Consider the following 14,925-nt stretch of genomic DNA (forward strand, 5'->3'; position numbering starts at 1 on the left):
GTCTATTCATCACCCTGTCCATAATTGTGCCCTCTTCTCTCTCTCTCCTTCTTTCACTTATTTTTTTCCCTTGGCACTGTACCATTATAAAGTATAATTGTTAGTATTTTTTACCCTTTCTAGAGTACAAGTTTTTTAGACCAAAACTGTTTCCTGATTTTTTTTCTGCTTTGTGTTTGGTTTTTAAAAGACTGCCTGACAATTATTAAGCTTTCAATAAACATCGCTTTGATGAATGAACACATGCGTTGCTGTAATAGAAACTTCTGAGTGAACTTGTTATAGAACTAAAGGAAACAACTCATAATCTAATAAGAAGTACCAAGAACAGATATGGTTTGGTGATGCTCAATTTCTATGATTGTTTTATGATTCTGCAATTAGTGACAACATTAGCTCTGATATATGTTATCGCTAAACATAGTTCTGTACCTCAAGGATGGAAGTCTCTCAGTAAGATCAACTATACTAAAAAACACTGAAACTATAAAGGGCTTCTCATGTAGTATATGAATGTTAAGTTTAGGTATAGTACATTGGTTGTGTGCTTTGGTTCTGAAACAAGACTGGAATGTTACCATATCTCATTTCTACTACTTAACGGTTACACAAATTGGGGTTTAGGCTCTTGATCTCTAGTGGTTTCCTCATAATAGGAAATAATAATTTTATTGTAGTTTGTTTATGCAGTTTGTAACAAGGATTTCATAATATCATGGAGGTAAAGGACTTCCCTTAGGGTCTGGAGAAGAGTTACCACTTTATAAATATTAAAATACTAATGCCCAGCTAGATATAAGTGCTTACAGGAATATACACTCAATATATATGGGAAAACTATACCTAACTTTATGTTTAGAGAGTAGGTTTAATTATTTTGACAATAATAACAATATACAACTATTTATTCAGTTCTATAAATCAACTTTTTCCTGAATAATTTCCTGCATAACTAGCTCAGTTATTTTAGTTGGAGCAGTGATAAGCAAAATTCTTTTTCTGCAAAGGGTCAGAGGGTAAATATTTAAGATTTGCAGCCATAATGTCTCTGTCACAAGGACTCAACTCTGCTGTTGTAAGGGCAAAACCAGCCATTGACAATATGACTATGAGCATCTATGCCGAAAAATTAAAACCTCATTATAAAATTAAATCAAAAATATTTTTCAGAAATAACCTTTTGAACAAGGAATCTATAGAAGTGAAGAGGATTTGGGGTTTCTTTGAAAACAAAAAAAATCTTAATTCTTTACCTACTAAAACAGTAAATAATAACAAAAACAAAATTATAATTCTGTAATGTGTAGGATTCCCATCCATGCCTAAAAAGTATGTTATTATTTAAGCCATTTTAATAAATAAATTAAAATACAACGTGATAACCGTGAAAATGCATTTCATCCAAAATAACAAATAGAAAACACAGCAACTCAGAAATATGCTGCATTATAATAGGTGGAAAGTAACTTGAATCAATGCAATGGAAAGCAGAATTAAAGAACATCTGGAAAATTTCTTTTTTTTTTAATTTTAATTTTTTTTTTAATTTTTTCTTCAACGTTTATTTATTTTTGGGACAGAGAGAGACAGAGCATGAACGGGGGAGGGGCAGAGAGAGAGGGAGACACAGAATCGGAAACAGGCTCCAGGCTCCAAGCCATCAGCCCAGAGCCTGACGCGGGGCTCGAACTCCCAGACCGCGAGATCGTGACCTGGCTGAAGTCGGACACTTAACTGACTGCGCCACCCAGGTGCCCCTGGAAAATTTCTTAATGGCCTACCTTTAGAAAAGGCAACTGCCTCTCTTCTTGGCCATTTAGAACTTTACTAAACCATTAAATCTTTTTTAAAAATTAAAAACAAATGTCATTTAAGTTCAACCTTATATTCACATGTCATAAAACCCCTCCTTATGATGTGACAAAAAGTGATATATATCTAACTACAGAATGGGAAAATATGGAGGAAAGGATGAGCCACATATAAATAGTTTGGAAGAGTCCAGATAAAGCCTGTTTAGCTAAATATCCACTTTTTTCCCACTATGCTAAAAGTTTGACATCAGCGTCATTAATTCTAAGGGAGTAGTCTCTATCAACATGCAAATACCTTGAGCAGAACACTTTGGTATCATTAGTATACCCTTCTAATTAACAATTGTTTAAGAACAGAGCAAGTGCAATAAAAGGAAATGGAAGAATGCAAAGAATGATCTCATGTGTTTTTTTTAATTATTTCTAATAGTAATCCTTCCTAGAATTGTGTCCACTCCAGATCTATCATTTTATTATATCAGTAATTTTAAATAGGAAGGCAGCAGAATATCTTGGGAAGTTTAAAAGATATTTGCTTGGGTCCCACTAACTTATTGAAATTATGGAAGTGGATTTCAGGAATCTTTATTTTTCTTGACTTTTTAAAAATTTTTTGAGGTTCCATATGAATTTTAGGATTGCTTGCTCTAGTTTCGAGAAGAATGCTGGTGCAACTTTGATTGGGATTGCATTGAATGTGTAGATAGCTTTGGGTAGTATTGACATTTTGACAATATTTATTTTTCCAATCCATGAGCAGGGAATGTCTTTCCATTTCTTTAAATCTTCTTCAATTTCCTTCAGAAGCTTTCTATAATTTTCAGCATACAGATCCTTTACATCTTTGGTTAGATTTATTCCTAGGTATTTTATGCTTCTTGGTGCAATTGTGAATGGGATCAGTTTCTTTATTTGTCTTTCTGTTGCTTCATTGTTAGTGTATAAGAATGCAACTGATTTCTGTACATTGATTTTGTATCCTGCAACTTTGCTAAATTCCTGTATCAGTTCTAGCAGACTTTTGGTGGAGTCTATTGGATTTTCCATGTATAATATCATGTCATCTGCAAAAAGCGAAAGCTTGACTTCATCTTTGCCAATTTTGATGCCTTTGATTTCCTTTTGTTGTCTGATTGCTGATGCTAGCACTTCCAGCACTATGTTAAACAGCAGCGGTGAGAGTGGGCATCCTTGTCGTGTTCCTGATCTCAGGGAAAAAGCTTTCAGTTTTTCCCCGTTGAGGATGATGTTAGCTGTGGGCTTTTCATAAATGGCTTTTATGATCTTTAAGTATGTTCCTTCTATCCCGACTTTCTCAAGGGTTTTTATTAAGAAAGGGTGCTGGATTTTGTCGAAGGCCTTTTCTGCATCGATTGACAGGATCATATGGTTCTTCTCTCTTTTTTTGTTAATGTGATGTATCACGTTGATTGATTTGCGAACCACAAAAGGCCCCGAATAGCCAAAGGAATTTTGAAGAAGACCAAAGCAGGAGGCATCACAATCCCAGACTTTAGCCTCTACTACAAAGCTGTCATCATCAAGACAGCATGGTATTGGCACCAAAACAGACACATAGACCAATGGAATAGAATAGAAACCCCAGAACTAGACCCACAAACGTATGGCCAACTCATCTTTGACAAAGCAGGAAAGAACATCCAATGGAAAAAAGACAGCCTCTTTAACAAATGGTGCTGGGAGAACTGGACAGCAACATGCAGAAGGTTGAAACTAGACCACTTTCTCACACCATTCACAAAAATAAACTCAAAATGGATAAAGGACCTAAATGTGAGACAGGAAACCATCAAAACCTTAGAGGAGAAAGCAGGAAAAGACCTCTCTGACCTCAGCCGTAGCAATCTCTTACTCGACACATCCCCAAAGGCAAGGGAATTAAAAGCAAAAGTGAATTACTGGGACCTTATGAAGATAAAAAGCTTCTGCACAGCAAAGGAAACAATCAACAAAACTAAAAGGCAACCAACGGAATGGGAAAAGATATTCGCAAATGACATATCGGACAAAGGGCTAGTGTCCAAAATCTATAAAGAGCTCACCAAACTCCACACCCGAAAAACAAATAACCCAGTGAAGAAATGGGCAGAAAACATGAATAGACACTTCTCTAAAGAAGACATCCGGATGGCCAACAGGCACATGAAAAGATGCTCAACGTCGCTCCTCATCAGGGAAATACAAATCAAAACCACACTCAGGTATCACCTCACGCCAGTCAGAGTGGCCAAAATGAACAAATCAGGAGACTATAGATGCTGGAGAGGATGTGGAGAAACGGGAACCCTCTTGCACTGTTGGTGGGAATGCAAATTGGTGCAGCCGCTCTGGAAAGCAGTGTGGAGGTTCCTCAGCAAATTCAAAATAGACCTACCCTATGACCCAGCAATAGCACTGCTAGGAATTTATCCAAGGGATACAGGAGCACTGATGCATAGGGCCACTTGTACCCCAATGTTCAATACAGCACTCTCAACAATAGCCAAATTATGGAAAGAGCCTAAATGTCCATCAACTGATGAATGGATAAAGAAATTGTGGTTTATGTACACAATGGAATATTACATGGCAATGAGAAAAAATGAAATATGGCCTTTTGTAGCAACGTGGATGGAACTGGAGAGTGTGATGCTAAGTGAAATAAGCCATACAGAGAAAGACAGATACCATATGGTTTCACTCTTATGTGGATCCTGAGAAACTTAACAGGAACCCATGGGGGAAGGGAAGGAAAAAAAAAAAAAGAGGTTAGAATGGGAGAGAGCCAAAGCATAAGAGACTGTTAAAAACTGAGAACAAACTGAGGGTTGATGGGGGGTGGGAGGGAGGAGAGGGTGGGTGATGGGTATTGAGGAGGGCACCTTTTAGGATGAGCACTGGGTGTTGTATGGAAACCAATTTGTCAATAAATTTCAGAAAAAAATAAATAAATAAAAATAAAACACCAAAAAAAAAATTTTTGAAAAATTAAACTATCTTAAACAGGCCAAAAGGCTTTATTGATGATTGATTGATTGATATTTATTTTGTTTGCTTCATGTTTTTGTACAAATTCCAGCTAGTTAACATATAGTATACTATTGGTTTCAGGAGTAGAACTTAGTGATTCATCACTTACATATAATACCCAATGTCCATCACAAGTTCTTTCTTTAATATCCATCACACATTTAGCCCATCCCCCACCCACCTCCCCTCCACAAACCCTTAGTTTGTTCTCTATAGTTAAGAGTCTCTTGGGGCGCCTGGGTGGCACAGTCGGTTAAGCGTCCGACTTCAGCCAGGTCACGATCTCGCGGCCTGTGAGTTCGAGCCCTGCGTCAGGCTCTGGGCTGATGGCTCAGAGCCTGGAGCCTGTTTCCGATTCTGTGTCTCCCTCTCTCTCTGCCCCTCCCCCATTCATGCTCTGTCTCTCTCTGTTCCAAAAATAAATAAATGTTGAAAAAAAAATTTAAAAAAAAAAGAGTCTCTTATGGTTTGCCTCCCTCTCCTTTTATTTTTCTTCCCTCTTCTCCTATGATCCTCTGTTTTGTTTCTTAAATTCCACATGATATTTGCCTTTCTCTGACTGACTCGTTTCACTTAGCATAATACACTTTAGCTTCAACCAAGTAATTGCAAATGAAAAGATTTCATTCTTTTTGATGGCTGAGTAATATTCCATTGCATATATGTACCAAAACTTCTTTATCCATTCATCAGTTGATTAACATTTGGGATCTGAACATAATTTGGGTATTGATGATAATGTTGGTATAAACATGCACGAGCATGTGCTCCTTAGAATCAGTATTTTCGTATAATTTGGGTATAATTTGTATAATTTTTTTAGAATTTGTATAATACCTACTGGTGCAATTCCTGTGTCGTAGGGCATTTCTATTTTTAACTTTTTGAGGAACAAACATACTGTTTTCCAGAGTGGCTACAACAGTCTGCATTCCCACCAACAGTGGGAGAGGTGTCCCTTTTGTCTGCATCCTTGCCAACATCTGTTGTTTCTGTGTTGTCAACTTTAGTCATAGTGACAGGTGTGAAGTGATATTTCATTGTAGTTTTTATTGTATTTCCCTGATGATGAGTGATGTGGAGCATCATTTCATATGTCTATTAGCCATCTGTATGTCTTCTTTAGAAAAAATGTCTGTTCATGTCTTCTTCCCATTTCTTTGATGCCTGGGTGGCTCAGTCAGTTAAGTGTCCGACTTCAGCTCAGGTCATGATCTCGGGGTTTGTGAGTTCAAGCCCCACATCGGGCACTGTGCTGACAGCTCAGAACCTGGAACCTACTTCAGATTCTGTGTTTCCCTGTCTCTCGACCCCTCCCATGCTCATGCTCTGTCTCTCTGTCTCAATAATAAATAAACATTAAAAATATTTTTAAAAAGAAAAAGAAAAAAAAACAAGGTCTGAGATCAATAAGACTAGCTAACCTAGATTGGCACTAAGCATGTGAAAAACACAGTTCCATAATCTTTATAGATATTAACTAAATTAATCCTATAACCACCCTATGAAGAGAGGAAAATTATTATTCCAACATTATAAGGCAAGAAATTGATACACAAAGAGGTTAAGTAACTAGTTTATGATTACATAGCTGTGAAGTGGCAAGGCAAGGATTTGAACACAGGTAGTGCTGAAACAAAATTAGAAACTAAACAATACAGTATATGGATAAGGCAGGTAAATGTCCACGGCAAAATTACTCTGTAGCTATTAAAAGGAAAGTTATTGTAAGGCAGGAAAGAAAAATTATGTCCACCTTATGGAATAGTGAAATAAAAACTTTAAAATTAGTGAATCAGGGACAAAAATGAAACAGATTTTTTTTTTATTTTACCAAAAAATGCTTTGGTTCACAGATTTCTATTTCTACTTTTGATATTCATACTTTCTTGTGAAGATTGTTTCTTGAAACCAATATCTCTATCATTCTACTAAAAACGTATGTTTCTTTAGGGGCACCTGGGTTTCTCAGTTAGTTAAATGTCTGATTTTTGGCTCAGGTAAATATCTCACAGGAGAGAATCCTGGGAAGATGGCTGTGTAGGAGTATGCTGGACTCACCGCGCATCCTGCTGATCACTTAGATTCCACCTACACCTGCCTAAATAACCCAGAAAACCGCCAGAAGACTAGCAGAACGGAGTATCCAGAGCCAAGCGCAGACAAGAGGCCCACGGAAGAGGGTAGGAAGGGCGGCAAGGCGGTGCACTCTCCACAGACTGTCGGGAGGGAGCCGGGGAGGAGGGGCAACCAGCCGGCCAAGCAGAACCCCCAAGTCTGACTTGCAAAAGCTGAAGGGCCAGACGGAGTGTGTTCTGACGGCAAGGGGGACTTGACATCTGGAAGGTTATAAGCTAACAGCTCTGCTGTAAGCACAGGGTCTATCCATCAGGAAGAGCTAATAATTATTACTGTCTATGCACCGAATACGGGAGCCCCCAAATATATAAAACAATTACTCACACACATAAGAAATCTTACTGACAAGAATGTGGTAATTGCAGGGGACTTTAACACTCTACTTACAGAAATGGATAGATCATCTAGACACATGGTCAATAAAGAAACAAGGGCCGTGAATGATACATTGGATCAGATGGACTTGACAGATATATTTAGAACACTGCATCCCAAAGCAACAGAATATACTTTCTTCTCAAGTGCACATGGAACATTCTCCAAGATAGATCACATAATGTGTCACAAAACAGCCCTTCATAAGTATATAAGAACTGAGATCATACCATGCATACTTTCAGACCACAATGCTATGAAGCTTGAAATCAACCACAGGAAAAAGTCTGGAAAACTTCCAAAAGCATGGAGGTAAAAGAACACCCTACTAAAGAATGAATGGGTCAACAGGCAATTAGAAAATAAATTAAAAAATATATGGACACAAATGAAAATGAAAAGACAACAATCCAAACGCTTTGGGATGCAGCGAAGGCAGTCCTGAGAGGAAAATACATTGCAATCCAGGCCTATCTCAAGAAACAAGAAAAATCCCAAATACTAAATCTAACAGCACACCTAAAAGAAATAGAAGCAGAACAGCAAAGACAGCCTAAACCCAACAGAAGAGAAATAATAAAGATGAGAGCAGAAATAAACAATATAGACTCTGAAAAAACTGTAGAGCAGATCAACAAAACCAAGAGTTGTTTTTTTGAAAAAATTAATAAAAATGATAAACCTCTAGCCAGACTTCTCAAAAAGAAAAGGGAGATGACCCAAATAGACAAAATCATGAATGAAAATGGAATTATTACAACCAATCCATCAGAGACACAAGCAATTATCAAGGAATACTATGAAACATTATATGCCAACAAACTGGACAACCTGGAAGAAATGAGCAAATCCTAAACACCCACACACTTCCAAAACTCAAACAGGAGGAAATAGAAAGCTTGAACAGACCCATAACCAGCTAAGAAATTGAATCAGTTATCAAAAATATCCCACCAAATAAGAGTCCAAGACCAGATGGCTTCCCTGGGCAATTCTACCAGACATTTAAAGCAGAGATAATACCTATCCTTCTCAAGCTATTCCAAAAAATCGAAAAGGAAAAAAACTTCCAAACTCATTCTATGAGGCCAGTATTACTTTGATTCCTAAACCAGAGACAGTGTAAAGAAAGAGAACAACGGGCCAATATCCCTGATGAATATGGATGCAAAAATTCTCAATAAGATACTAGCAAATCGAATTCAACAGCATATAAAAAGAATTATTCACCATGATCAAGTGGGATTCATTCCTGGGATGCAGGGCTGGTTCAACATTCGCAAATCAATCAATGTGATACATCACATAAATCAAAGAAAAGACAAGAACCATATGATCCAGTCAATCGATGCAGAAAAGGCCTTTGACAAAATTCATCACCCTTTCTTAATAAAAACCTCGAGAAAATCGTGATAGAAGGAACATACTTAAATATCATAAAAGCCATTTATGAAAAGCCCACAGCTAACATCATCTTCAATGGGGAAAAACTGAGAGCTTTTTCCCTGAGATTAGGAACATGACAGGGATGCCCACTCTCACACTGTTGTTTAACATAGTGTTGGAAGTTCTAGCATCAGCAATCAAACAACAAAAGGAAATCCAAGGCATCAAAATTGGCAAAGATGAAGTTCACGTTTCACTTTTTGCAGATGACATGATATTATACATGGAAAATACGATAGACTCCACCAGAAGTCTGCTAGAACTGATACATGAATTCAGCAAAGTTGCAGGATACAAAATCAATGTACAGAAATCAGTTGCATTCTTATACACTAACAATGAAGCAACAGAAAGACAAATAAAGAAACTGATCCCATTCATAATTGCACCAAGAAGCATAAAATACCTAGGAATAAATCTAACCAAAGATGTAACAGATCTGTATGCTGAAAATTATACAAAGCTTATGCAGGAAATTGAAGAAGATATAAAGAAATGGAAAAACATTCCGTGCTCATGGAGTGGAAGAATAAATATTGTCAAAATGTCAATACTACCCAAAATTATCTACACATTCAATGCACTCCCAATCAAAATTGCACCAGCATTCTTCTCGAAACTAGAACAAGCAATCCTAAAATTCATATGGAGCCACAAAAGGCCCCGAATAGCCAAAGTAATTTTGAAGAAGAAGACCAAAGCAGGAGGCATCACAATCCCAGACTTTAGCCTCTACTACAAAGCTGTGATCATCAAGACAGCGTGGTATTGGCACAAAAACAGACACATAGACCAATGGAATAGAATAGAAACCCCAGAACTAGACCCACAAACGTATGGCCAACTCATCTTTGACAAAGCAGGAAAGAACATTCAATGGATAAAGACAGTCTCTTTAACAAATGGTGCTGGGAAAACTGGACAGCAACATGCAGAAGGTTGAAACTAGACCACTTTCTCACACCATTCACAAAAATAAACTCAAAAAAGGGGCGCCTGGGTGGCGCAGTCGGTTAAGCGTCCGACTTCAGCCAGGTCAGGATCTCGCGGTCCGTGAGTTCGAGCCCCGCGTCAGGCTCTGGGCTGATGGCTCAGAGCCTGGAGCCTGTTTCCGATTCTGTGTCTCCCTCTCTCTCTGCCCCTCCCCCGTTCATGCTCTGTCTCTCTCTGTCCCAAAAAAATAAATAAACGTTGGAAAAAATAAACTCAAAATGGATAAAAGACATGAATGTGAGAGAGGAAACCATCAAAACCCTAGAGGAGAAAGCAAGAAAAGACCTCTCTGACCTCAGTGGTAGCAATCTCTTACTCGACACATCCCCAAAAGCAAGGGAATTAAAAGCAAAAATGAACTACTGGGACCTTATGAAGATAAAAAGCTTCTGCACAGCAAAGGAAACAATGAACAAAACTAAAAGGCAACCAAAGGAATGGGAAAAGATATTTGCAAATGACATATTGGACAAAGGGCTAGAATCCAAAATCTATAAAGAGCTCACCAAACTCCACACCCATAAAACAAATAACCCAGTGAAGAAATGGGAAGAAAACATGAATAGACACTTCTCTAAAGAAGACATCCAGATGGCCAACAGGCACATGAGAAGTTGCTCAACATTGCTCCTCATCAGGGAAATACAAATCAAAACCACACTCAGATATCACCTTTCTCAAGTCAGAGTGGCTAAAATGAACAAATCAGGAGACTATAGATGCTGGAGAGGATGTGGAGAAACGGGAACCCTCTTGCACTGTTGGTGGGTATGCAAATTGGTGCAGCCACTCTGGAAAGCAGTGTGGAGGTTCCTCAGCAAATTAAAAATAGACCTACCCTATGACCCAGCAATAGCACTGCTAGGAATTTACCCAAGGGATACAGGAGTACTGATGCATAGGGGCATTTGTACCCCGATGTTTATAGCAGCACTCTCAACAATAGCCAAATTATGGAAAGAGCCTAAATGTCCATCAACTGATGAATGGATAAAGAAATTGTGGTTTATATACACAATGGAGTACTACGTGGCAATGAGAAAGAATGAAATATGGCCCTTTGTAGCAACATGGATGGAACTGGAGAGTGTGGTGCTAAATGAAATAAGCCATACAGAGAGAGACAGATAACATATGGTTTCACTCTTATGTGGATCCTGAGAAACTTAACAGCATCCCATGGGGGAGGGGAAGGAAAAAAAAAGAGGTTAGATGGAAGAGAGCCAAAGCATAAGAGACTCTTAAAAACTGAGAACAAACTGAGGGTTGATGGGGGATGGGAGGGAGGGGAGGGTGGGTGATGGGTGGGTGATGGGTATTGAGGAGGACACCTTTTGGGATGAGCAGTGGGTGTTTTATGGAAACCCATTTGACAAACTTCATACATTGAAAAAAGAAAATCTCACAGTTTGTGAGTTCAAGCCCTGCGTCAGGCTCTGTGCTCACAGCTTGGAGCATGGAGCCTGCTTTGGATTGTATGTTTCCCTCTCTCTCTCTGCCCCTCCCCCACGTTTTCACACTGTCTTTCTCTCTCAAAAAAATTTAAAAAAATTAAAAAAATTCTTTTTACTTAATTTACGTTAATTTCCATCATTCATACCACACATATATATTCCATTTCAATGAAGAATTCTTCTTTCTTTTTCTGTGAAGAATTGTGGAAAAATAATACAGAGCTTTCATTGGAACCTAGTAGTTTATGCCTTCTGTAAATCAATTTCCATTTGAGTCTATTTCTTAAGTTATTAATTAAAAGCTATTCTTTTGTCACAGGTGTGTATGTTTATCTTGAGAATACATTCCCTATTGAGGAATGGTACCAAGAAAGTTAAATTGGAAAATAATCCCACACAAAATGTTTCACTCCCTAATTATTATCAATCAGAATTAAGAAATACAATAACAGCAAATTTATTATATTAGAAAACAAAGCCACAAAATAAGACTTTTAGCGTGGCTTCGTGAATAGTTCTTACCATCACATTTCCTACCCCAACACACACTCAATAACTATATTTATTTATATTTTTACATTTATGTATTGAATATAGAGCTTTCCTTTCAACCCTGTAGAGGAAAACATATTTAGCATCCAAAAATACATTTGGCACTTACAGCTATCCAAATAGCTGGCAAACAGAATTGAGAGTGGAGCAGTCCCTTTTAATTTGGACAGAATATCATAGACCTGTGATCTGGAAAATAGCAGTACCAGCATCTCTCATTAGGAAGTAAAAAACAAACTAACAAACCTATATTTAATTTGAACAGAAAATTGCTAGAGAAGTGAATAAAGTATGCCAAAGATGACCAACGGTGCTAAAACAGACTCTGGTCTCCAGCTTAGAGACCCCTCCTCCATGTTTTTCTTCCTTTGTTTGCTGTGCATACAAAAAAACAAAAACAAAAACAAAAAACAAAAAACAAAAAAAAACCCAAAAAACAAAAACAAACAAACAAACAAAAAACATAGATATGGAAGCTGACAACTATAAATTACCCTCACCACTTGCATTCTGCGCTCAGACCTTTGGAGAAACATTTTCCTCTGAGCCCACCGGTGTTAAATAAATCTCCAATCCACCAAGATCTCCGAGTGCCACTTGGTTTTTTTGCCAGTGTTCCACCCTGCTCCCTTAACATACTTGGTTCCCTGACTGGGAAACCCAAATGCCTTGGCCCATTGTTGTCACTGGTTTGGGAGAACAGCGAGGTGGTGACGGAGCGAGGAATCTCAAGGGAGAAGGCGCACCTTGCCTGAATTTCAGCAGTCTCCTTGGTTGCCTTGGGCCAGCCCCGCTCTGTTGTTTCCACCAGGCTCAAAGAGACCTGGTAGTTGAGGACCTGGACCTGGCATCCGAACCAGTAAGGCCAGGGCCTCAAAGAAGTCAGGCCTACCCAAAAGGGTGGAAGCAGGGCCTGATCAATCCCTGGAGACCTTAATAGATCTCACAGGTAGAAAATTTTGCGGGAGGGAATGTAATAGACTCTGGTGTGTGTGTGCGTGTGTGTGTGTGTGTGTGTGTGTGTGTGAATTTGTGGCTCGGCCAGGCTTGCCAGTCGTGTTTGAGTTTGTGGCTCCACAGACGGGCACCCTTAAGGTCCCCAAAAGTCTACAGAGTCTGAATGGGCTCTCCTACGTCCTGGTGAGAGTATAAGGGCTAGGGCAGTATTGGATCAGATTCCGATTTCAAGACACAAAGCTGAGTCCCCTACTGCCAAACCTCACCTAAAGTTTCCCTCAGGAACACGACCAGAGGAGTATCTGATTGGTCCTCTCATCCAAGGGGATACCCTACCTTTGTCTGTCTTTGCCACACTGAACACGAGAAAGAAATTAATAATGGGATCAAAACAGAGTAAGCCTATGATTTTAGAGGTAATGCTCAAAAATTTTAAACAGGGAGTTTCAGACGATTACGGGGTGAAAATAACACCCAGGAAGTTAAGGACATTTTGTGAACTAGAATGGCCCATATTCAATGTAGGATGGCCTCCAGAAGGGACATTAGATGCTCAAATAGTGCGGTGGGTTTGGCTAATAATCACTGGGAACCCAGGCCACCCTGATCAATTTCCATACATCGACTCCTGGCTTGAAATTGACCAAAATCCCCTGCCTTGGATGTGATTCAACATTATCAAACAGAGCCAGGCAAAGGTTTTAGCCACTTTATCCAGAAGCTCACCCAGGGAGCCAAAGAAGCGACCCACCGCTCCTCTAATATGGAAGATATTGTCTTTCCCCCTCCTAACTACTTGCCAAGCTCCCTCCATGCTCTCCCTAAGCTTGAAACTCCTCCCCCATCTGTCTCTCCACCACAGCAACAGTTACCGTGGCAGTGGGCGCCACTGCCGCCTCCGCCACCACCACAGTTGATGCCACACATCTCCTCACCCCTCTCGGACCCAGAGAACCCTCCCCCACAGAGGTCAGCAGCCAGACTGCACCTCAGACCCAGACCTAATGCTTTCCAAATGCCTGTAAGGGAGACAAGAGAGCCTGAAAGACAGAATGAGGACTGAACAGTCCAGCCCAGCCTTTCCATGATGTATTATCAACCTTTGTCTACATCCGACCTCAATTGGAAACACAACACTCCATCATACTCTGAAAAGCCACAAGCAATGGTCGATTTGATGGAGTCCCTCTTACATATCCACCGACCGACTTGGGAAAATTGTCAACAGTTACTCCGTACTCTGTTTAATATAGAAGAAAAAAGAAGAAGAATGAGAGAAACACAACAGTATTTAGATGATCACACACCTCTGGGGATCAGTGACCCTGCTGTCTGGGCTCAAGCTGCCATGTCTGAAGAACGCCGAACATGGGATTTCACCACAGAATAAGTATAAGCCCACATCCGATGATACCAGGAAGTCCTCCTTCAGGGAGTCCAAGCTGGAGCCAAAAATCCCATGAACATGACTAAAATATCCTCAATCACACAGCACCCTGGGGAGTCTCCAGGAGACTACTATGAAAGATTATGTGAAGCATACCGTGTATACACCCAGTTTGACCCCGAGGCACCAGAAAGTCAACAGATGGTAAACACCTCTTTTGTGGCACAGGCTGCCCCAGATATCAGAAGAAAACTCCAGGAGTTGGAGGGCTTTGCCGGGATGAATATCACTCAGCTGATAGAGGTCACCAATAAAGTTATCATAAACAGAGAAGTCGCAGCCAAAAGAGAAGCTGAGAGAAGACTAAAAAAAAGGCCACCCTTCTCACAGCATCACTAAAAGAAACAGATGATGAAAAGATGGGAAGACCCCAACCACCAAAGGGGGGAAGCCCAGAGCCCCCTTGGCAAGGGACCAATGTGCATACTGTAAAAAGAAGGGACACTGGAAGAATAAATGTCCAAATCGGAAGGGGCCTTCGAAACCCAGCTGCTATAAGGAGGAACCTCGAGGTGAGAACCTCGTTGGTCTGGCTGGGGTAGAATCGGACTGAGGGTGGCCGAGCTCTTTCTCCCTTGGCTCCCATGAGCCCATGGTCAAGATGAAGTTAGGGGGCTGAACAATAACTTTCATGGTTGGCACTGGGGCTGGATACTCTGTTGTTACTTCCCAGGTGGCGCTCTTAAGCCAAAAGACAGCAACCATACTTGGGGCTACT

This window comes from Prionailurus viverrinus, chromosome X (genome assembly GCF_022837055.1).
Source record: "Prionailurus viverrinus isolate Anna chromosome X, UM_Priviv_1.0, whole genome shotgun sequence".
In the NCBI taxonomy this organism is placed as follows: domain Eukaryota; kingdom Metazoa; phylum Chordata; class Mammalia; order Carnivora; family Felidae; genus Prionailurus; species Prionailurus viverrinus.